The 25,164-nt window shown below is 34.7% G+C and overlaps 1 protein-coding gene across 1 annotated transcript in view; it reads right to left on the minus strand.

Moving 5' to 3' along the window:
* The window catches only part of SPATS2L (spermatogenesis associated serine rich 2 like), a 237,913-nt gene that overhangs the window by 82,211 nt on the left and 130,538 nt on the right, over positions 1–25,164 (minus strand). The gene's annotated exons all lie outside the window — the stretch shown is intronic.

Here is a 25,164-nt window from a genome sequence, read left to right on the forward strand (position 1 = left end):
TTAGTCTTACTCTTAATTTTAATTAGACCTACACATGCACGTTTCCACTGTCCAATGAGAATGCCCTTAAAGCTATTAATACCAGACAAGAGGAACCAGTATGTAAATCCCTTGAAAGCAGGGATTTTTGTTTATTCCCATAGTCTCAGTGGCTAACCTAGTATCTGGCATATAGTTGGAAAATAATAAATGTTTGTTGAATGAATAGAAAGAACAATGGAAACAAGCATTTAACAAATGCCTACTTTATGCCAGGTATTGTACTAAGTGCTTTGCAAATATGATCTCATTTGATCCTTACAACAACTCTGAGAGGTAGGTGCTATTATTTTTCCCATTTTACAGTTGAGGAAGACAGAGGTTAAGTGATTGCCCAGCTGATACTCCAAAGAAGCCATCAATAAGAAAAAAGTCCTCATGTCCTCCAAAAAATTTGTGGTAGCACTTTTTGTGACAGCCAAGAATTGGAAACAAAGTAGATGACCATCAGTTGGGAAATGGCTAAGCAAATTGTGGCACATGAATGTAATGGAATATAAATGTGTTGTAAAAAAAATGCTTCATGTGAGGAATACTGAGAAGATTGGAAAGATCTATATAAACTGATGCAGAGTAAAAATAAGTCAATTCAAGAAAAAAGTATACATAACTACAACAATGTAAATGGAAAGAGTGACACGCCCCCCCCAAATAAATAAAATGTACAAAAATTAGAAAAATTAGAAAAAAGCTATTAGAACTTGAATGAAGAAATTTGAGAAGATACCCTCAACCTACTCTTTTATGAAATGGGGGGTCCATAGATATTACTTTTAAAAAGTGACTTGCCCAAGTTCACACAGCTAGAAAGTATCTGAAGTTGGAAGCAATCTCAGGTCTTCCCGACTTTGTGCTCAATGGTCTATCCATTCCACTATCCAACAACTGTCTGTGTAGCTTGAATGTATCAGAAAAATTCAGGGAATAAAAAATGTGTAGGCCTGTAATTTTATTGGTATGGGAATTCGCAGTGTAGAAATTCTTTCTACCAGTGCTACTTGGCAACTTATGCATGATTTTGGACTTTTGGAGTTGTCTGGAGGCACTGAAATGGCCCAAGATTCCAAAGACAATATGTATCAGAAGGAGGACTTGACCCTTTTTTCTTTCTGACTAACTCCAAGGCCAGCCTTCCAGAAACTATAACATATGCCTTTAATAACATATAACAATATGTAATAATGTACCTGTGTATAATGTATAATAATACATTATAAGAACTTTTGAAATTCAGTTATTCATTAAGCTTGTTCCTATTTTTGACTCTGTTTCAGGTTTGTATTACTGTCTAAGTCTTTAATCAAAAAGAACTACTCTATTCTTAAATGGCACATGCCATACTGGTCTACCCAATAGAAGAGTTTCAGGTTCCTGGAAGCTGACTTTCATATGTTCCTAAAGTATTTATTGAGTCTAAGAAAATTCAACAATAGATAAACCAGAACAGACTAGAATTTGGCCATTTCATTTATATCTTGCTTTCACCTTTTCAAAACTTGCTTTTTCCTTTAATTTAAATTTTGACCTTAAAATTTAAGATTTCAAATGATGATTTCTTCAAATTTTTACTTGCTCAAATTTGGTTTGCTTTTTAGATATTAGTCTTTGAGCATGAAGTGGTCCGGAATTTCTTTTTGGTGTTTTCATTACAAATTCTTTTTTCCTTGATGTTTTGTCTGTCATCTATTTCTCTCTTTGCTCCTCCTATTGACATTTATCCTTCCTTGAACAATGAGACATTTTTTGGGCCTTTTGAAGTTCTATATCTTGAATCTATTATCTTTGTTGTTATCTATCCTTTTGTTTTCAAAGAGGACCAATGATATCACAGGGTGATGTCTTGTTTTGGCGGGCATTAGAGTTAAGAGAGGCAGAGATAAAGTCATCAGCCTCACTCTCTCTTCCAGAGTCATCAAAGTCCAGTGGCAAAGCAAAAGTCAAGATGACTGGCAATGGATGAATGCCCCAGGATGTAATGGATGAACTTGGAGTCTTCAATGTCCGACCAAGCTCTAAGCACTGCACATCTTTGTATAACCTGATAAAAATAGGGGTCATGCCCTCTTCTGTCATCACTATCATTTTTATCAATAGATTGTAACCTACATGAGGTCAGTGACTTTTTAAAAACTAATTTTAATTTTTTGTTATCCTAAACTTAACTAATATGAATATTTCTATATAAAGAACACAAGGACAGGATTGCATATAAAACTGGAAATCTCTATTACATACCACTTTTTAAAGTATACAATAAAATAATTTCATAGTTCTCCTGATTATCTGAGTTTCTCTCTGAACTTCTTTTTATCTTCTATACATTTTTATTATTTATTTATTCAGTCAAATACAAGATTACTATAATCTTTCACTCCTGTTTGTTGTATGTCTGATCTGTTCCATTGGTCTACCTTTTCATTTCTTAGCCAATGCCAGATAGTTTTGATAATTAGTGCTTTATAATATAGTTTAAAATCTGGTACTGCTAAACCTCCTTCCTTTATATTTTTTCATCAATTCTTTTGCTATCATTTGTTCTTCCAAATGAATTCTGTTATTCTTTTTTGAGCTCAAGATAACTTTTTGGTAATTTGATTGGGATGGCACTGAATAAGTAGATTAGTTTAAGTAGGGTTGTCATTTTATTTATATTGGCTCTACCCATCCATGTACAATGAATAGTTCTCCAGGTACTTAGATCTGACTTTGTGTAAAAAAAATGTTTTATAATATTTATGTTCATGTAGTTCTTGAGTTTGTTTTGGCAGTTATACTTCCAGGTATTTTATTGTATCTGTGGTTATTTAAAATGGAATATTCTTGCTATCTCTTCTTTTGGGACTTGGTTAGTAATATATAAGAATGCTGACAATTCATATGGGTTCATTTTATACCCTGCTACTTTATTAAAATTATTGATATTTTCAATTAACCTTTTAGTTGAATCTCTAGGATTTCTCCCATATACCATTATATCACCTGCAAAAAGAGATAGTTTTATTACCTCTTTGCCTATTCTGATTCCTTCAATTACCTTTTCTTCTCTTATTGCTACTGCTAGCATTTCTAATGCTATGTTAAATAATACTGGTGATAATGGGCATCCTTGTGTCACTCCTGATCTTAATGGGAAGGTTTCTAACTTCTCCTTATTACACATAATGCTTGTTGATGGTTTTAGGTAGATGCTTTGTATCATTTTAAGAAAGAAATCCATGTATGGAGTACTGCTTTCCAGTATTTTTAAAAGGAATGAGTATTGATTTTATTGAAAGCTTTTTCTTTGCATCTGTTTATATAATTATATCTTTTTTTATTATTTTTGCTATTAATAGGATCAGTTATGTTGATAGTTTTCTTTATATTAAACCATTCCTGCATTCTTGGAATAAATACTGATTGGTCACAATGTGTAATCTTTGTGATGTACTGTAGTGGTCCTCTAACTAACATTATTAAGATTTCTGCATTCATATTCATTAAATGACATTGTCTATAATTTTCTTTCTCTGATTTTGCTCTTCCTCTTTTATTTCATATTTGCTTCATAAAAGGAGTTTGGTAAAACTCTTTCTTTACCCCTGTTATTTACTACAGGAATTAGATGATCTTTAAATGTTTGGTAGAATTCACTTGTGAATCTATCTGGTCCTGATGTTTGTTTTTAGGAAGTTCATTTACGGCTTGTTTGATTGCCTTCTCTAAAATAGATTTATTTAGGCATTCTATTTCTTGCTCTGAGAGTCTAAGCAGTTTTTTTTCTAAATATTCTCTTTCATTTACATGGTTAGATTTGCTGACTTATAAAGCAATTCCTAATAATTGCTTTAATTTCATCTTCATTAGTGGTATATTCACCCTTTCATCTTGAATGCTAGGGATTTGGTTTTCTCTCTTTTTTAAAAATTGTATTAACCAATGGTTATCCATTTTGTTGATTTTTTCCCATAAAATAAAATTCTAGATTTATTTGTTAATTCAATAGTTTTCTTACATTCAATTTTATTGTTCTCAGGCGTTTGGTTAAATATTTTTAATTTATTGTTTTTCTAGTTGTTTAAATTAAATTCTCAATTTACTGATCTGTTTTTTCTCTATTTTTATTAATATAAGCATTTGAGATATGAATTTTCCTCTAATTACTCCTTTTGCTATATCCCACATGTTTTAGTATGTTGTCTCATTATTATCATTCTCTTTAATGAAAGACTATTTTAAAAAATTCTATATCCACAGTACTTTGCACATAGAAAGTCACTTAATAAATACTGGCTGGTTTGAATTGAAATGACTCCTTTTCTTAGAATATCTCGCTTATGAAACATTCTTAGGTTCCCTTAAGTACGCCTTTTTTGTTCAACTAGACTAGCTTAATGATATTCCCCTTTAATAATTCTCAGTAGCCACTGAATTTTCAGCTCGGTGATGAATCACTTAAGTTCCCAACTCTAATAGCTCCAAAAATTATGCTGACCCTAGCTTTTGGTCAATCTGATTTTTTCGGTTTAGCTCTAATATACTAGCTACTTGCCCATGGTAGAGAAAACCAAGAATGTTCAGTTGTACTGAATGTATTACTTTATAGATCAATCATGCTGATTATTTTGAATCAAAGTATTTATACAGTTTTCAGAACATTTCCAACAACTGTATCTACAAAACTAAAATGACGACTATGATTCAACCTGAAAATTATACACAGAAAAAATTTGACTCTTTGCACTCCATGTAGGATTTGAGAAATGTGAAACTCATGAAATGTTAGATTCATTTATTATCTTATTGCCATGTTTTAAAAAAAAATCCTACTCCCAGATTTTTTCAGGATATTCAAATGTACATGAACAGAAAAGACTTGGATTCAAATCTTGTTTCTGACACACACTGGCTTTGTTTTCCTGGGCAAATGAGTTAATTTCTTAGTCTTCTAGGCAGCTCTCTAAGACTATAATTTTCAGAGGAGGAGCTGACCTATGTTGGAAAAGGGAATTTCCTATACTTATCTAGAGTCAGGAACACCTGAGTTCAGATCTGTCCTCAGAAGCGTACTTGCTATATAATCCTGGATAAGTTATTTAACCTGTTTGCCTCACTTTCCTCAACTGTAAAACGTGAATAATAGCACCTACCTCACACTGCTGTTACAAGGATCAAATGAGATCATTTTTATAAGTGCTTAGTATAGTCCCTCACACATAGTAGACCATATACAAATACTTCTTTCCCTTTCATTTTCCCTGAAATCGCAGACCTATATAAAATGAGCATCATTGCCTATCTCCCTTGGGTACCCACTTGTTTCTGCATATCTCTGTTACTGAGGATACTCAATATTTCACATTATTAAATAACTCCATCTTCAATATTATCACCTAGGAGAAGGAAAACAATTCACCATCCAGCAAGTCTACTTTTTCACATCAATGAAGGATGTATGAATAGTCATTTCTAGGTTCCACTCTTCCTACCATTTTGAAAGGAATTTCGCAATCACCTTGGTTAGTTCAGCATTTCTCAAATACAGAACTATTTACGGATTCCTTAAAAGCAGCTCATCTGTGTATGTTTTGCTTCAGTTGCTGTTCCTTTAATATTATCTACACATTAATGAAGGCAGTCTTCCTCTGAATATTTTTGGGGGAGAAAATGCTCTTTGCAGTCCAATACTCTTGCACCAAGGATAATACTACAATTTAATTGCCTTTTCTGAGATCTACTCTCCACCAGCAAGCAGATGTGCATGAGGAACTGTCATGTTCTACTTAGCTTGCATTTTTGAACTAAATTAAAACCAAGGTGACAAACAAAACTTAACCTTTTCATTGCAGGAACTCTGATTATTTTAGAAAGAAATGTACTGTCTGTTTGGAAAAAGTAAAGAAGAAGCAGTTTTCAGAGAATCACAGAATGATACAGGCAGTATAACTCAGTTTTGGCAACTGACAAATTCTTTCAAGAAGTTCTTATGGATAAAACAAAAATACAGAAGCTAGAATGGATCATTTAAGTGGATTTGGAACTAGATGAATGAATAGACTCAAAGAATAGTGATTAATGCTCAAAGTCTTCCTGAAAGAAGAACCTTGAGATAAGGTGCTCTTGAGAATTTTCTTTGTCCTTTTTTTAAGCACTTTGTTTTAATGAATGGCTTGGATGATTATTTAGATGTTATCCTTATAAAGTATGCAGATAGCATGAACTTGAAAGAAGTAACTAATATGTTAGATGAAAGAACAGAGACCTCAAGAATGATAGGCTTAATCTATTAAGATGAAAATCAACATCTATAGCACAGAATGGGGACAGTATAGCTAGATAACAGTTTATAAGAAAAAGACCTAGGGAATACAATGGACTATGAGCTCAATAGCAATCAATGTTATGATATCACATCAAAAAGGCTGCATTAATAGAAGTACAATATGAAGAAAAATCAACAAGTATTTATTAAAGAACTGTGCTAGGCACTCACCAGGGATACAAAGACAAAAACTTGCCCTCAAAGAGATTACATTCTTTGGTGGTAATGGGGTTATGGGAAGAAAGGTAGGATAGATACAATATATATGTAGATAAGTAAATGCTATATGTGTGTATATCTATACAAAGATATTTATTATATATGCACTTATCTATTCAACTATCTACATACACAAAATAAATACAAGGTGTTTTTTTTAGGGGCACTAATGACATAGGAAACCAGGAATTGCCTCTTTTTTTTTTTTAAGCCCTTACCTTCCGTCTTGGAGTCAATACTGTGTATTGGCTCCAAGGTGGAACAGTGGTAAGGGTAGGCAATGGGGGTCAAGTGACTTGCCCAGGGTCACACGGCTGGGAAGTGTCTGAGGCCAGATTTGAACCTAGGGCCTCCCGTCTCTAGGCCTGGCTCTCAATCCACTGAGCTACCCAGCTGCCCCCTAGGAATTGCCTCTTAAAGGAGATGGCACTTGAGTTAATTCTTAAAGGAATCTAAGAAGTGGAAAAGAGAAAAGAGAACATTCTTGGTACTGGGAACAATCTTTGTAAATGCACATATACAGGAGAACGAATGGCAGGTATGGAGAAGGGCAAATGGGTCAGTTTTGTAGAATATATGAAGGGCACTAGAAAGATGGGCTACAGCCAGAGAGCAAAGGCTGTCAATACTAAAAAGGGTTAGTATTGAAGCTTCTTGAGCAAGGCTCAATATGGCCAGATTGAGCTTTAGGAATATCATTTTGATAGTTAGTTGTGTGTATGACACATTAAAAAGGGAAGCAGGGGGATACAGGTACCTTCATGTGTAGGCTGTCTGAGTAGTCACCAAGAGATAAAGATGGCCTGAACTAGGGTGGTGGCCGTGTGAATGGAGAGAAGGCATAGATATAAGAAATGCCACGAAGATGACAAGTGTTTGACACCTGATGTGGGGATGGAATGAGATGCAAGTGTTGAGGATGCCTCCTTGGTTGTGAACCTTGATGAATGGAAGAATTTTGGTGTCCTTGATAGAAATAGGGAAGTTGGGAGAAATGGGTCTAGGGTGAAATAAAGAGTTTACTTTTGTCCATGTGGAGTTTGAGATGCCTAAGAGACATCCAGGTGGATATGTCCAGCAGGCATTTGGAAAGACAAGACTAGCTCAGGAGAGTGATGAAGGCTTGATTTGCAGAACTAAGAGTCACGTGCACAGAGATTACATTTAAACCCATGAGAGCTTACTATAAGAAAGGGAATTTACTTTAAGAAAAAAAAGCTTTAAAAAAAATAAAAATAAAAATAAAAAAGCTTACTAAAAGAGGGAGAAAGGAAGAACTCCTAAGATTGAACTGTGGGCTAGGAAAACACAAGTTGAGTATCTCACAAAAGAAGGTAATAACCTTAGTTTACTTTTCCCTGGTCAGTTCAGTTCAACAAATATTTTACGTGGTTCCTATATGCTAGATATTACTCTGCTTGGCATTGGCTACACTATATCCTGACAACCGTATTCAATTCTGCATGCCACGTTCCAGGAAAGCCATCAACAAACTGGAGCTTTTCCAGAGAAAGGCAACCAGGATGTTGAGAGTACTGGAACTATGCCATAAAAGGATTGGTTGAAGGAAATGTCAGTGTTGTTTAGTCTGGAGAAGGAAAGGTTTGAAAGTTGGGGATCAGAGAGTCAGAAGTGAATGATTCAAGTATCTGAGGGTCTGTCATGTGGAAAAAAGGATTAGATTTGTTTTGCTTGACTGCAAAGGACAAAAGTAGAAACACTATGTGGAAGTTTTAGAAAGGCAGATTTGAAATCAATAGAAGGAAAAAAATTTCCTATCCCTCAGAGTTGTCTAAAAGTGGACACATGCTGCCTGAGTAGAAGGCTAGTTTCCCACCACCTGAGGTTGTTGTAGAGGAAGAGGGAGAAGGACAGGGACTGCCTTTTTCAGTTATGTCAGGCTACATTCTATTTCTGAGGTTTCTTCTGATGCTGAGATTCAGTTATTCAATCATTTTCAAGCTGGAATAGATCTTGGAGGGAAATCTAGTCTAATCTTTTACCCAATTCAGGATTTACCTTTAAAACATTTCTGAAAAGCAGTTATACAAGTTTTGCTTGAACACTTTCAGTGATGGAGGACTCACAGAGTACTCCACTAAATTTTTACTCCATTCCAATTAGAATACAGAATCTACTTACTTGCAACCTCATCTATTCATTTAATAAATATTCTGTGTCTACTCTGCAAAAAGTACTTGTAGGTGAGTACAAAAGTACAGAGTACAAGAGTTCAGAGCCAATTCGAGTATGCCCTGTAGAGTACAAAAATTAAAAAGATTTATCCCTCTGTTCCATTAAAGGTTTCTGGGCAGGGAGTGATATGAGAAAAGCTTCGCTTCAGGAAAATTAATCTTATACTGGGATATAGAGTAGATTACAGTGGGGAGAAAACAAGAGGCTGAGAGATGACCAATAGTTCAGACTAGAAATAATGAGGGCTTAAATCGGGTGCAAAAAACACTGGAAGGTACAATCTACAGAAATTGGCAAGTGACTGGAATGTAGAGACAAAGGGAAAGGGAGAAACCAAAGATAGGTCCAAGGATTTGATCCTGGATATCTGGGGAAATAGTGGTGTTAGCACTCAAAATAAAGACATATATAAATACAAATAATAAAAATAAAATGGAAGTTATAAAGACGTTATAAAGAAGAAATAAAAACACAAGGGTTGAACAGAACATGTCATTAGAGATAATCTTCCAGAATATATACTCATCCATAAATTAATGACATTTAGGTATGGTTATTCAAATTGATATGAATTCCTCTAGTTATACCAAAGTCAGTAAGTACAGTAGAATAAGCATCAGACTGGGAATGAAAAATTCTGGTTTTACAACCCAGATGTTACTAGTCATATGATTCCATGTTGTTGTTTTTCAGTTGTTTTCAGTTGTGTCCAACTCTAAGTGATTCCATTAGGAGATTTCTTGACAAAGATGGTGGATTACTTTGCTATTTCTTTCTTCAGTTCATTCTATAGATGCGGAAACTAAGGCAAATGGGGTTAAGTGACTTGTCCAAAGTCACACAACTAGTAAGTGTCTGAGGCCAAATTTGAACTCAGGAAGAGGAGTTTTCCTGACTCCAGGCCCTAGACTCTCCCCACTGCACCTCCTAGCTACCTTATATGATTCCATAAAAGTCATTCAACCTCCTAGAGTAGGAGTCAGCAACATATGGTTCTCGAGCCATATCTGGCTCTTTTGAGGGCCAGATATGGCTCTTTCTGCAGGAGCCATAAAGTCAATTTTTTTTCAGGCGCTGTTACAGGAGCACACACTGTGAGTACTGTACAGCTCTCAGGAAATTAGATTTTAAAAAATGTGGCGTTTATGGCTCTTACGGCCAAAAAGGTTGCCGACCCCTGACTTAGAGCCTCAGTTTTTCCATCTATATATGTGAGGAACTTAATCAAAATAATAATATTCATATTATTTACAAGTTGTTTTTAAGAAAAATATTTTTAAATGAAGAAGACAACCCATGGCAGGAGATTTTAGCCTTGGATCTATGAACTTAAAAAAATAATTAGAAAGCTTTATTTCAGTATAGTTGCAATCCTGTGTATTTTATTTTATGTTTCTAAAAACATTATTCTGAAAAAGGAGTCATGGGCTTCACCAGACTGCTAATGTACAAAAAATAGTTAAGAATCCCTGAACTAGAGCCAGATTTTGCCATTAGACCCTCAAATATTTAAAGCAGAAGGATAGTATAGTGGCAAGAATCCTGTATCGAGTCTTGAAAAGACCTAGTTTTTATATCCTACCTAAGATACTTATTGTTTCTTTGACTTTGCATATCATTTGACCTAATTAAAATTGTTTCCTTATCCCTAAAATGGGTATAATAACTTTAAATGACTTTTACAAGGTTGTTTGGAGAAAATGCTTTGTAAAATTAAAGCATAACATAAATATGAATTGTAATTATTACCAAAATACCAAATGGAGATCAGCTATTTTTTATGCAGTTCATCTATCTCCATCTTGCCCAAAAAGCTATGATGAACTTTTCCTATGGTTTTCATTGAAATTTCAAGAAAGAAAAAAGCAATCTTGTCTAAGTCAGTTACCTTTAAAAAAAAAAAGCATTCCTTTTATTAGCCTGTGAACTACACTTAAATATGCCAAGTAATTCAACATTTTGTGGGACAATCAGTTTTGTAGAAGTGGTTACCATAATAACAAATGAAAATTGACAGTATGTTTTAGAAATAATGCCTTTAATGGACCTAGAAATAAGATTAAATTCTTGACTTACTACAGCAGTTGACATGATAAAACAGACTTTCTCTGTTAAAATGATTAATGAAAATTCCACAAGGAAACTTCAATCTTTTAAATTAGTTCATGAGTATTTTCTCATATCTGAAAACCTTGACCTTTAAACGTTCACCTGTCGAGACTTTTATAAGCTTCAAATGTTTAACATTAGTGGTATACGTATTTTAAATCTTGACTTAGGCAAATACTAGGAAAAATTGTACTTAGATACTTCAAAGATTCATGATTTTCACAGTACAGGCAGTCCGTCTACAGGTGCGAAATGACCACCCCACCCCAGTCCTTATGGGGCAACAGACCAAGCCACCAGCCTCCTGGTGATGAGCCTCTCAGAAAGTAGCCAGGCTAGTCCTCAGAGGTCAGACTCCCTCTCGCACTGTGTAGTCAGCTTTCTTTGAAGCTTTTTCAGCTTGGCAGAACCTGACTTAGTTTGTACTTCCCTGGTACAGTTTTCAAGAACCCAAAGTCACCTCTGTGTTACACGGAGGCAACAGCAGAGAACTTTAAGTGGGAGAAAAAGTCCCTTCTAGACAACTTTAATTGTTGCACCTGCATATTTTCCATAATTGTGACTGCTTTCTCACCCATGGTTTCCCAGAACTACTAGTTAGACATGCACATAATTTCAAGACAGGATAAAAGTTTAAGTTCATTAAGCATACTTTTTTTGAAGTCTGCTTCCAACCAATAGATACACTTATACTCAAAGATATGAGTGTATGTGAAAGTAAATATTCCAAGCTATGACTATGTGCTTCAGTGATTTTCTTTGGTGAATTCTGATATTTGGTTTAATCTGATGTACTTTTCTTTTCAGAAGTTTTTTTGGGGGCATTTTAATTGGAACAAAAAAGTAGGATAGTTCTTGGCTCTACCTCTAATTTGGAATCTTAGACAATGTAGGCTTAGCTGGTTCATCACATCTATACCCAGGGATAAGAAAAGGGTGGAAATTCTTGAGTGAGCAGGTATAGAATGGTCCTAACTTCTCACATAAGGCCTCCTAGATGAAGCAGTAGATTGAGCAAGCACCTGTTTCCTGATATCTATCCAGAAGCGCTGGTAGGATTAGTTGCATATTGTCTTTTCACATTCTTAGAGACCAACTTGATTTCTCAAGATTTCACTCTTCCCAAACATACAAAAAATTTATTGCTGCTTTTTTTTTGTAGTAGCAAAAAATACTTGAAATAATGGGGTGCTCATTTATTGGATAATCACTAAATAAAGGCATATAAACATGATGGGATATTACAATATAAGAAATGATGAAAAGGATAGTTTTGGAAAAATTCAAACCCCTATTAATCGATGCAGAATAAACTGATAAAGTGAGCAGCACCAGAAGAACAATTTATGCCATAAGCAACCTTATAAGAAAAAAAAAACAAATCTGAAAAGTTGTAGAACTCTGATCAACAGCAAAAGCTCCTAACAGCAAAAGCTCCTAACCTCCTGATCCAAAATGCACAATGAGGCATAGACTTTTGGACATGGCCTCTATGGGAATGTACTTGGTTTGTGTAGGCATATTTGTTAAGTGGGTTTTCTTTTTCTTTCTTTTCTATTTTGTTTAATTGCTGGGAATTGTAATCAAAGGATATTTATGGCTTTCTGCCTCATTCTAGTCACTCCATGGACAAGTTCTTATTTATTAAGCACCTACTATGTGCTAAGAACTCTGCCAAATAACAGGGATACAAGGAAAGACCAAAACAATCCCTGTTCTCAAGAAGCTCACAGTCTGATATGGGAGGAAACATACAAAAATAATATTGTGAAAACAAGATATACTCGATAAATTGGAGATAATCAACAGAGGGAAGGTACTAGCATTAAGTGAGATTGGGAAGGTTCTTGTAGAAAATTGGGATTTTAACTTGGACTTGAAGGAATTCAGGGAAAATGCCCAGACTCTGGAAATGGAGTGTCACGTGAAGAACAGTATGGAGGCCAGTATTTCTGGATCACAAAGTATATGAGGGATAAGTAAGGTGTCAGAAGAGTACCAAGGTGGAGACTGGGGTTTGGGGTGGGGAGGCAGGTTTTAAAAGGCTTTGGGTGCCAAATAGAAGATTCTATATTTGATTCTAGAAGTCAGAGGAAGCCACTGGAGATTACTGGACAGGTTGGTTGGCTGGTTGCTCTTCTTTGAACTCAAAGAGGACCAATATGACATCACTGTGTAAGGGATCAACTTATAGTATGTCTAACTTTGGCTCAAAAGTCTATATACCGCAAGTTGGGCACAGATATCCCTTATGGACGTTTGGGATAAAGATGTCTCTAAATGTGTGCATCTCATTTCTTTGAGCACAGCATAGCGCCTTAGGTGGGGACACTCCATGCTGGATGGTCTTCCCCATGTCATACAACTAATACCAAAGAGACATACCTAAGAGAGACCTTGAGGGTGTTCTTGTGTTATTTCTTCTTGGACAGGATAGCAATGTGGTCAGATTGGCTCTTTAGGAAGATCAATTTGACAGGCTAGTGGAAAATAGACTTGAGTCTGGGAGACCAATCAGAGGCTATTTCATTGTTCAGGCATGAGGTATAAAATCCAGGGTAATGGCAGTGTCCGAGGAGAAAAGGGAGCAAATACAAGAGATGTTACAAAGGTAAAACTGATAGAATTTGGCATCATCTATTTGGACAAGGGGGAGAGTGTGGGTAAAAGAGTTAGAAGTTCAGTATGAGATCTAGATTGCAAGTCTCAGTTACTCAGAAGATGATGGTGACCTTGACACTAATAGAAAAATTAGAAGAGAGAAAAGCTTGGGAGGAAGAAGAGTGAATTATGTTTTTGGCATGTTGAGTTTAAGATGCTATGAGACACTTAATTTGAAATGCCCAATAGGAAATTAAATATACAATACCAATGGTCAGGAAAGAGGTTATAACTGGATAAGTAGATCTGGAAATCATCAACTGAATTGATGAAAGCTGACAAGATCACCAAATAAAATGGACATAGGAAGAAAAGAGAAGGCCCATAACAGAGCCTTGGGGGAATCTTCCAACTTTTAATGATATTCTCCTCTGATGCTATGAACTTATTTGCTCTCTTTTTCCTCAATTAGCCTCCTGAAGTATTTTATTCTTAACTAGAAGATGTAAACACCTGAAAACCCCCACAATTATTGGGTACTACCTGGATAAAGATTGAGCAAAAAGAGACTGTTAACGTTGGTCATCTACTAGCCTTGATTAAAGGTGCTATAAAGTTGTGTCATTATTTTATTTTAACTTTAATCAACAAGTAGAATTAAATGAAAGACTAAATTATTTTAAACTTGGTATAAAGGTAAGAAGACACCATTAAAAAATGTGGAAATCATATGTAACTCTGAAGAAGGCCAGAAAAAAAGCCGACTTATTTGGTTTAAATAATGAATTGTGTACAAACAAAAGTCTATTTTATTATTTTGAGTGCCTTCCAAAAGTAAAAGCTTATATGAAGTCAAAATAATTATTTGACTAACTTTATTGTAATTTCTTAATGGCTTAATCTATGACCCCATTTGTACACAGAATTAGAGCCTTAGTACCATGTCTGACATTATAGTTACATGATTTTAAAAAATAGATTATCACTTATCACCCAGAATCATGAATTTTCTACTTATTACTTCCCACTTCAGCTAAGTCATTTTTTATCTCTGCATCTCAGTATTTTCTTCTATAAAAGGAAGGAGTTGGACTGGATGATTTCTAAGATTCCTTCCAGCTTATTCTCCCATGATTCTATGAGCTTATTTGCTCTCCTTTACCTCGATCAGCATTCTGAAGCGCTTTATTCTTAACTGAAAGATTGGAACACCTGAAAAACAGTGCAAAACTAGGGAAACATAGGCTCTTGAATTTGAAAGACAGTGAACATATTAAATTATCCATTCCTTTCCTCATAAAAGATCAAACTGAAGCCCAGAGAGGTTATTTGGCCTGTTCAGGATTACACAGCTACACCAAAGTTGGGCCTCTTACAAAGATTTTGCAACCCTCAGTCTAGTTTTCCTTATAAATTAACCCTTTGAGTCATTCTCATGTGACTTTCAACAGTTGTTTTAAAAAATGGAGTTTCTGAATATTCTTATTTTCCCAGGGACCTTCTTCAAAGTCTATATTCCTGGTGGCTCATTTTCCTTTGAGGTCAGACTCTGTGAAGGTCAGAATTGCCACGTTTTTAGAAGCCTCAAAGGGAGGTGAGAGAGATGAGGTCTAATCACAGCAAGATTCAAGTATCATGGCAATACATGGGACAAATAGCATTATTAAATACTAAACTGCGTTTATAAACCAAGTGCTATAGGAATTAAGAGTAAAGGGATATCAATGGAAGTTGCCTTTTTTTTTAGTATTAAAACATGAATGATTGGCTTCAAAGGATCATCTATCTATCCATCCATCTATCTATCTATCTATCTATCTATCTATCTATCTATCTATCTATCTATCTATCTATCTGTCGGTCTATCCATCCATCCATCCTCTATCTAATCTATCTATCTGTCTATCTGTCTATCCATCCATCCATCCATCTATCTTATCTAATCTATCTATCTATCTATCTATCTATCTATCTATCTATCTATCTACCTCTCCCCATCTATCCATCTATTTATCTATCTGTCTGTCTGTCTGTCTGTCTGTCTGTCTGTCTATCTATCTATCATTTAGTGGATGTGAAACTTTGTGATCTCTGAATGACAATTTTAGCTTTCCTACTGATTTCTTCCTGTTCTCCTTTTTGTTAACCATGAGGATGAAAGGTCACGAGGAGAAAACAAACAGAGAGGGTGTGACACCCAATCAACCTGAAAGAAAAGCTGGAACTTGTAGTAAGTTTCTTCTTTTCTACCTGAAACTGATTTTGACGTTTCCATTTGTTCATTTATTTCCTTAAGATTCTTCCTCAAATGTCTGCCAGTTGCCAAGCAACAACACCAGGAGCAATCTACGCATAAGCATTAAGGCACTAACTGCTGTCAGTGTTTCTCTCTTTTCTGATAAAAGGAAAGGAAGATTTAATGACCATTTCCTAAAAGAAGATGATAATGATAATTTTTTTTAAATCTCTGGAGTAGAATTTGGAAGCTTGTCTTCCCTGGCTATCTGAATGCGGGTTGGTGTTAATTTTGCTTCAAGGTAACTGAAAATGATCAATTAAGATTCTTCACAAAAAGTGCATATACTTTGATCATTAGAAACAATTGTATGCAGGGCAGCTTGATGGCTCATTGTCTAGAAAGCCAGGCCTGGAGCTGGGAGGTCCAGGTTTCCAATCTGGCCTCAGACACTTCCTAGTTGTATAAACCTGGGCAAGTCAATTAACCCCAATTGCTTATCCCTTACTGGTCTTCTGCCTTAGAACCAATACTTCTATCGATTCTAAGACAGAACGAAAGGGTTTTAAAAAATATCAGTAACTGTATGTGGCCTTAACAATTGTCTTAAGTCTAGTTATTTAATTAATCAATCTCTAGTGATATTTGGCACAATTAGAACAAAAGACCTTCAAATAAGAGAATTAGTATCACACCCTATGGCCATCATTTCCATTTTTTGTCTGTAGTTCATAGCATCCGACTTAGATGAGACTGTCCATCTACTTCTCAACATTCTTGCTACACTGACCTTTCATAAGTAAATCCAATGAAATTAGTTTTTTTACTGAATTAAAATGTATTTTAAAAATATTGTCATTACAATTTGATGTTAAGCCTCTTAAGCTTTACACAAGGACTTTAATTAGATATTGGGCATTTTCTGCTGCCATAATTTGTACTCTACTTAAGAATTTGCTAAAGATAAATTAAAATGTTGTAGAAAATAAATGATAATCATAAAATGATATTATAATTACTCATAAAATTAAGCATATGTCATCCTATTGTGTTGTATTGTATAGTAGCTATAGTAACAGGCATGTAGGTGATGAATTGGGGGGCAGTTAGGTCATGCAGTAGATACAACACTGGATGATCTTAATTCAGAACCTGCCTCAGATACTAGCTGTGTGACCTTGGCCAAGTCACTTAATCCCTTTCCCTCATTTCCTCATCTCTAAAATGGGAACATACTGGTGAAGGAAATGACAAACCATTCTAGTATCTTTGCTAAGAAAACATCATCAGACATGACTAACTGACTTTATAATAACAAGGTAATGTATTAGAGAATGGTAATAAACATCTACTTCCATAGGTTATTGTGAAGATCAAATGATATAAAATATAAAACACTTATCATAGTGCCTGGAACATAGTAAATAGGCACTGTATAAATATTAATTAATATTAACATTAATTAATTAGTAAACTTCTATTAAAAGAGTCTATATTTGATGCCTTAATTTCTTCACTACCGTCTTACTCATCAACCCCTGAAATATGACTTTCATATTCATCTTCCTATACAAACAAGGCCAGTTCTTATTTGCCAAGTCCAGACTGTTTCCTTAAGTTAAAGAAAGTTTACTTAATGTAGCATTGGGCTCTCCTACCCATTGTCTATTTCTTCATTATTTCATTCTTGCTTTCACAACATTTCTCTCCTATTTCTAAACCTATATGTCTGACTGACTGTTCCTTCTCCAACTTTTCTTTTTACTACTTCAACTTTCATTTCTTATCCTCAAAATATGGTTGTCCCCCAAGGCTTTATCTTTAGTTTTCTTTTTTCCTTTCCCTATTTTCTACCTGGCTAATGCTGGCCATTCACATTATTTCAGTTATTAGTTTTATGTAAATGTCTCCTAAATATGAGCTCCATTCTTGAATTTCAAAGTTCCTACTGAGTCTGAGTCTTCATTTGGTTAACCTACCAGCATTTCAAACTTAATATTCCTCAAATGACTGAATGGATCTTCCTCCAAAATCTACCACTGTTATCTGTCAACTATCCTTGAAATCTCAGATTCATCTTTGATTCATTTTTTCCTTCATTTACCATATCCAATCAGTTTCAAAATCCCATTGATTTTTAAACCCTTTTCTTCCATCTTAGAACCAGTACTAAGTATTGATTCCAAAGCAGAAGAGTAGCAAGGGCTAAGCAATTAGGGTTAAGTCTCTTGATTTGTTCAGGGTCACACAGCCAGGAAGTGTCTCAGGTCTGATTTGAAACCAGGACCCCCCCCCACCTCCAATCCCCCATCTTCAGGCTTGCCGCTTTATCCACTGAGCCACCTAGCTGCCTCAAAATTCTATGGATTTTAAGATTTTTAATTTCATACATATCACTCACATCCTTTCTCTCCACTCAATGCAAACTTCTGCTGATCTCATTCATTCTCTCATCATCTGTAACTTGGACGACTACATTAATGTCATAATTGGTTGTTCCCCCTCTTGTTCTTCCCTTTTCCAGTTCATAACTCACAAAACTACTAAAAATGATCATTTTAATGCACATGTACAAATGGGTTATTTTCCAGCTCAAAAACCTTTAGTGCCTCCCTCCTGCAAGTAGAATAAAATACAAACTTTAGTTTTCAATTAAAAGCTTCTGCAATCAGCATTGTAAAATGGAGATAATAATAATAGCACCTACCTCCCAAAGTTGTGAGGATCAAATGAGATAATATTTGCAAAGTGCCTTACAAAACTTAAAACACTATATAAACATTGGCTAGTATTATTATCTCATTTGATTATAATGAAAACCCTATATAATAGGTACTGTTGTTATTCCCATTTTACAAATGGAGAAATTGAGTTAAATGGCTTGATAGAGATCACCAGAGCTACAATAAACTTACTTCTCTAGACTTATTTCAGAATCTTCTCTCTTGATGGACTCTTCTTTGCTACTGAGCTTGACTACAAGATGTTCTACATTATCTTTGCCTCTCCTAATTCTAGGCATACATGTTGGAATTGGAATTTCAAACTTAGAAGAGGGACCACCACAGAAACACCTGTGCCAGAAAAAAGATCACTTCCAAGATATATCATACAAGAGGTCATCTGGTCTTTCCAATTGGGGGAAAATCCACTAACTCTTGAGGCAGCCCTTAACACTTTTGGAGAGCTTGAATTTTCACTAAAATTTTTACTTTAATCTAGTCTAAATTGGGCTCTTTGCAACTCCTATCTGTTCTAGTTCTGCTTTCTGGAATAGCATCACATGGCAGTTCTTCAAATAGTTTAAGACATCTTTCATGTGTCTATTACAGTAATTCTAGGTATATTTCAACAATAACACAAAAGTTTTAAAAGTCAAATCCATCTTTATTTTATATTCTTTTTATTATAAATTCTTTACTATGTCATGCCTCCAGTCTTCTGTTCTTGTGGCTTAGTGGACATGGCATTCGATCTGGAGATAGAAGATTTAGTTAAAATCCTAGCTCTGACACATATTGTTTGATCTGAAATGAGTCATCTTTTACCTTTGGTTTCCTCATACATTGCATGGGGATATTAGGCAGCTGGATGGTTCAGTGAAGAAAGCACTGGCTAGACCTGGACTATGGAAAACCTGATTTTGAATTTTGCTTTGAGAAAGTTCTTTAACTCATCCTGTTTCTTCATTTGTATAAAAGAGATCATAATTTTTAAAAAAATTTAACTTAATTTTTTCCCAGTTATATATAAAAAGTTTTCAACATTTTTCAAAGAATATGGAGTCTTGAATTCTCTCCCTCCATCCCTCTCTATTCCCTAACCTCCCACCCCCTTGGGATAATTGATAATCAATCTCATATAGATTTTACATGTGCAATCATGTAAACTACCTTTCCATATCAATCCTTTTGTGTAAGGGAACCAAAATAGAAAAAAGAATTAAGAAAGTGAAAAATATTTGCTTTGGTCTGGATTCAGACTTGGCTCTTTTTTTGGAAGTAGATGGCAGATGGCATTCTTTATCATGAGTACTTTGGGATAGTTTTGGAGCACGTACTGCTGAGAATAGCTACTATTCACAGTTGTTCATTGTATAGTATTCCTGTCACTGTATAATGTTCTCCTGGTTCTGCTTATTTCACTCTGCTTCATTCTTTTAAGGTTTTCCAGGTTTTTCTGAGTTCCTCTTACTTGTCATTTCTTACAGCACAATAGTATTCCATTACAATTATATACTTTATCTTACTCAGACAATAACCAATTGATGGGTATCTTCTCACTTTCCAAATCTTTGTCCCCCTAAAAAGAGCTGCTTTAAATATTTTTGTTCATATAGATCATTCCCCTTTTTGTTTTTTATCTCTCCAAGATTTTGTTTGAGAACTATCTGTTCAATTCTTTTGACCAGTTATCAATTGTGTAATGATTTGTATTCTTATATTCAACTAATTTCTCTATGTATTTGAGAAATGAGACCTTTAGTAGAGAGACTTTGGCTATAGAATATCAGGGAAGTTTTTCATGGTGATTACCTGCAAGATGATGAAATCTCAGCTCTATTTTTGATGTTGGCTTTCAGGTAGTCCAATCATTCTTAAATTATCTCTCCTTGATTTATTTTCCAGGTCAGCTATTTTCCCCATGAAATATTTCATGTTTTCTTCTTCTTTTTTTTTTTATCATTCTTCTGGCTTTGTTTGATTGTCTCATGGAGTCATTAGCTTCTACTTTCCCAATTCTAATTTTAAGGCATGATTTTCTTGAGGGAGCTTTTGAACCTCCTTTTCCATTTGACCAATTCTACTTTGTAAACAGTCTTTTCCACAGTGCATTTTGGACCTTTTTCCATGGGGCCAATTCTATCTTTGAAAAAGTTTTTCTCTTTAGTACATTTTTGTATATCTTTTTCCATTTGGTCAATTTTGCTTTTTAAGAAGTTCTTCTTTGGATTTTTGTACCTCTTTTACCAGTTGGCATATTCTGTTTTTTAAGATATTAATTTCTTCAATACTTTTTTGTGCCTCCTTTACAAAACTGCTGACTCTTTTTTCATGATTTCCTGTATCACATTCATTTCTTTTCCCAGTTTTTCTTCTACCTCTCTTATTTGATTTTTTAAAATTCCTTTTTGAGCTCTTCCATGAATTCTTTTTGGGCTTGAGATCAATAATATTTTTCTTGGAGGCTTTGGATGCAGCAGTATTGACTTTGTTGTCTTCTTCTGAGTTTGAGTTTACCTTGTTACCAAAATGATGTTTTATAATATTTGTTTGGTTTGCTCATTTTTCCTGCCTTTTTCTTTTCTTTTAATTTAAAAAATTGTTAAAGTTGGGTTCTGTAACTGTGATGAAGGTAGCACGGTTCTGATCTTCAGGTTCTTTGTGCAGCTATCTTCAGAGCTGATCCTGGGGATATATCTGCTTTCAGTTCTTCTATGATATAAGGAGATGTGTGTTAATATTCTCCTGGCCTGTGCTCTGGGGTTACACATGGGCCAAAGCAAAGGAACTGTGATGAGGATCCCCTGCTCCCCTGTCACTGCAAGTGCTGATGTCTTCTGTAACTCCTCCTCACCTTGGAACTGTGCCCCAAGACTGAGACCTGGTTCTGAGCATGAGCAACTGCAACAAGAGCCTTGCACCCAGAGCCAGCACAGGAACTCCTGTAATCCCCTTCTGAGCAGTTGTCCAACCCCCCCTTACCTTCTGTGTCTGAGAGCTCTGGAAGCCTTGGCTACTGCTTCAGTTGTGCCTAAGGCCTGTTGCCTCTGTGGGGCCTGCTCTGGCACGCTGAGCTGAGCTCCAATCTGGAGCACTAGATCTGTAGTGCCAGCCTTCTAAGTCATTTTGGGCTAAAAAATAGTTTACCTTGTCTTTTTTTGGGTTATGCTCTCCCAGAATTCATCCTGAGGTATTATATCATTGCTTTTTGGAGGTTATTTTGATAGAAATCAGATAAGTCCTCGTCTTTTTCTGCCATCTTGGTTCCATCCCCAATAGGGATAATAATAATAGCACTTATCAGATTAGGTAATAATGATACTAGCTAGCATTTACATAATACTTTAAGGTTTATTCAGCACTTTATCTCATTTAATCCTCACAACAACTCTGTGAGGTCAGTGTTCTTATTGCTCCCCTTTTGCAGATAGGGAAACTAAGGCAGACAAAAGGTGATTGGCACAAGGTTATACCTATCTGAAACCACAGGTTTTCCTGACTGTTGTTCCAGTATTCTCTCTACTATGTCACCTAGCTGCCACTAATAATACATGTGAAGTGCTCTACAAGCATTAAAGGGCTATTTAGTTGTTGGCTTTTATTAATGCCTGCATTAGCTACCTCAGAGTTGTTTTAATGGATAAAATGGGATCATGAATGAAGTCATTTGGAACCATGAAATATATAAACGCACGTTATAATTGTTAAGTTTATTTGCCAAAATGTAGACATTTAAATTCTGGGGCCCCAGCTGCTAAGATGTTAGAAAAACTACTTAATCCATCTTATCCTGTGAATAATGTAGATTTACTTTAGGGTGGCCTTTTTTTGGTTTCTCTTCCCAAAGCAGGATTTTTTTAAGCAGCACACTCTTAATATCTGGCCTTCTCTTGTTTTCATACTATTAGTTCATAGTTTGATTGTGTTTCATTATAGGAAAGATTATAATAATGTCTATGAAAATATTTTGCTGGGGCTTTGCATCATCTAGACTTCATATAAGGTTGTTTGTTTTTTTTTTGCCTTTTCAAAATAATTGAGAATTACTTTTAAAATGGTGCTTTTATTCATTTAGATTCATTCTCAAGAGGAGTCATGAGTAACATTTTTTAAAAATCCAGGACAAGTTTCATAAAGTGCACTCTATAAAGAAGCATAAAAAGTAAACCTCAAATCAAATTGTAAAAAGAAATTTATTCAGTGATAAGACAGGACATCTAACTGTAGGTAGACTCCCAAAGACATAGCAACGCTGCTTCTTATTTTGTCTAATTATTCTTGATAATGAGGTACTAATAGTTGTATTTCTGGTTTCAAGAGAAAAAGTCCTGTTGGAGCCTCTAAATTTTGGTGGCCTGTTTAAGGTTTGCTTCCCACATGTCCTGTATCAGTTGAGTAGCATAGTATACTCTATTTGATGGGTTTTTAACCTGGAATCCACAAACTTTAAAAAATTGGTTTCAATGAGATTTTTTACCTCCATATTCCTATGAATTTTAAATCATTTAAAAACATAATTCTAAGAAGTTTCAAAGGCTTTATTAGACTGACACATATATATTAAGTATCCTTGCTCCAGTAAAAATGGTTAATAATAACTATCTCATATTAATAATAACTCAAAATATAGCTCTTTAAGCTTTTGATTTGTAAAGAACTTTACAAATATATAATTTAATTTTATATTTATTTAAAGAGAACACAATACTGGATTAGGAGTCAGAAAGTCTGAATTGGAATCCTTGCTTGGCAACATACTACCTTGCATAAGTCACACTGACCTTCTAATCCTCAATTACCTCATTTGTAAAAAGAGTGCGTCAAGACTAGATGATTATTAAGGTCCCTTTGACCTTTAAGTCCTATGATCCTATGATTATTTCTAAAGACTCACAACACTGGCTCTAATTTTCAACTAGAATTAAATAATCCTCCTGGTTTCTAGTATGTCACTCTCTAGAAAGTCTGATTATATAAGGAAAAGTTGTGAAAATAAAGTATGCTATAAATAAAAGATTTAAAATGAAAATAAGATTGTTGTTATGCTCCCCCTTCCTTGAATGGTACTTGGAGACATTATCAACATATTGAGATGTTGCTGGTTGCTAAAACAAAGATTCAATATTTGAAGACCACTTGTCAAAGGAAAGCCACTTTTCTACAGAATTACAAGTTCTGCTGAAATCCATGTAGTTTTTATTTAGAAAAAAAACAACTGAAAGCTTTCCTTACTAAACAAAAAACAGGTGATATCTCCATTTTACTTTTCCAAAGTAGCATCATACTATGAAGCTTTAAAGTATTTCTGGGGCCATCTAGTTAAAACTGTTTGCTTTACAGATGAGGGAAACTAAAGCCTAGGAAAGTTGATTTTTGATTAGAGACTTGCCCAAGATCACATAGGAGGTTAACCTAGGTCCTTTGATATCAAAGCCACTGCTCATTCCATCATACCATGTTGCTTCCTATTTGATGAAGACTTACCTTTAATGGAAAGTACAGTTTAAAAGGATATAGTGATTCTGATATTTATCCTGGCAAGAAGGCTAATTTAAACCTGTATGTTTCTACTCATGAAAACAGGAATTTAATAAAAAAAAAGCCAGCTGATCTGCTCCACGGGTAATAGCAAATGTAAATATCAGCTGTATTAGTCACTGAACTTTAAGTCATCAGCTCTTCTCTTAGACCCCCCAAAAACTGCTTGAATAAAGAAACTACATTGTATCCTAGCACCTGGTAATCTATAATTCATACAGTACAGGATTAGTGTATGTTAGTTGAAATGGAAGTGACAGATATCATCATCATCATCATCATCATCACAGATGAGAGGTATTTTTAAGGACTTAATTGCTCATGGTATTTTGCTAGGTATCATAACAAGTAATATACTCTTCCTTCCTATGATCCTGTAGCTTGATATATAAAGGAAAATTCCCATGTTATTATCATTTATCAGAGCAGAAATGCCATTCCTAGATGTGATAGGAGATACAAGCCAGCCATAAAAATATTCACAGAAACTAACAACTAAAGATGACACTTTATTCAAGAAAACCAATGTAAACTTTGAAATAATCAAAACTTTTTCATTCTTTCTTTAGTTTTCTCTTATCAAGTTGAAAAATCTAGGAATCTCTTGGCATAATAAAAAAGATGTAATTCGCTAAATGGATTAGAGGGATACATATGTCCTTCATCATTTGGATTCATAATACTATCTTAACATTCATCTTCTTTCATAATAATGGTAACTTTTTCATGAATTATACAAAGTGCAACTATAAAAATACTATATATGAATATGACATTACTGAAGGTATATATAAAAATTTAGTCATTTATTTCCAATATACACTCCTTTCATACTGGTTAGTGATGTAGTAGTAGTAGTAGTAATAATTGTAGTACTTATAGGAATAGGAGTAGCAGCAGCAGCAATATAATTTCTAGTTATATAATACCTTAACATTTATAAGATATTACATTTATTATCTCATTGAGATAAGACCCATGAAAGTAAATAGCATCACCCCAATTTTAAGGAAGAGGAAACTGAGGCTTAGAGATTTGAACTGATGTCTTCTTCACTCTTCACTATCCACTAAACCATACTATATCCTATATACCACATTATACTTTGGAGAAGGGTAAATGGCAAACCATTTTTGCCAAGAAAATCTGAAATGGGGTCATGAAGAGTTAGCCACAACTGGAAAAAGACTGAACAACAAATG

The sequence above is a fragment of the Gracilinanus agilis genome, chromosome 3 (genome assembly GCF_016433145.1).
Source record: "Gracilinanus agilis isolate LMUSP501 chromosome 3, AgileGrace, whole genome shotgun sequence".
NCBI lineage: Eukaryota > Metazoa > Chordata > Mammalia > Didelphimorphia > Didelphidae > Gracilinanus > Gracilinanus agilis.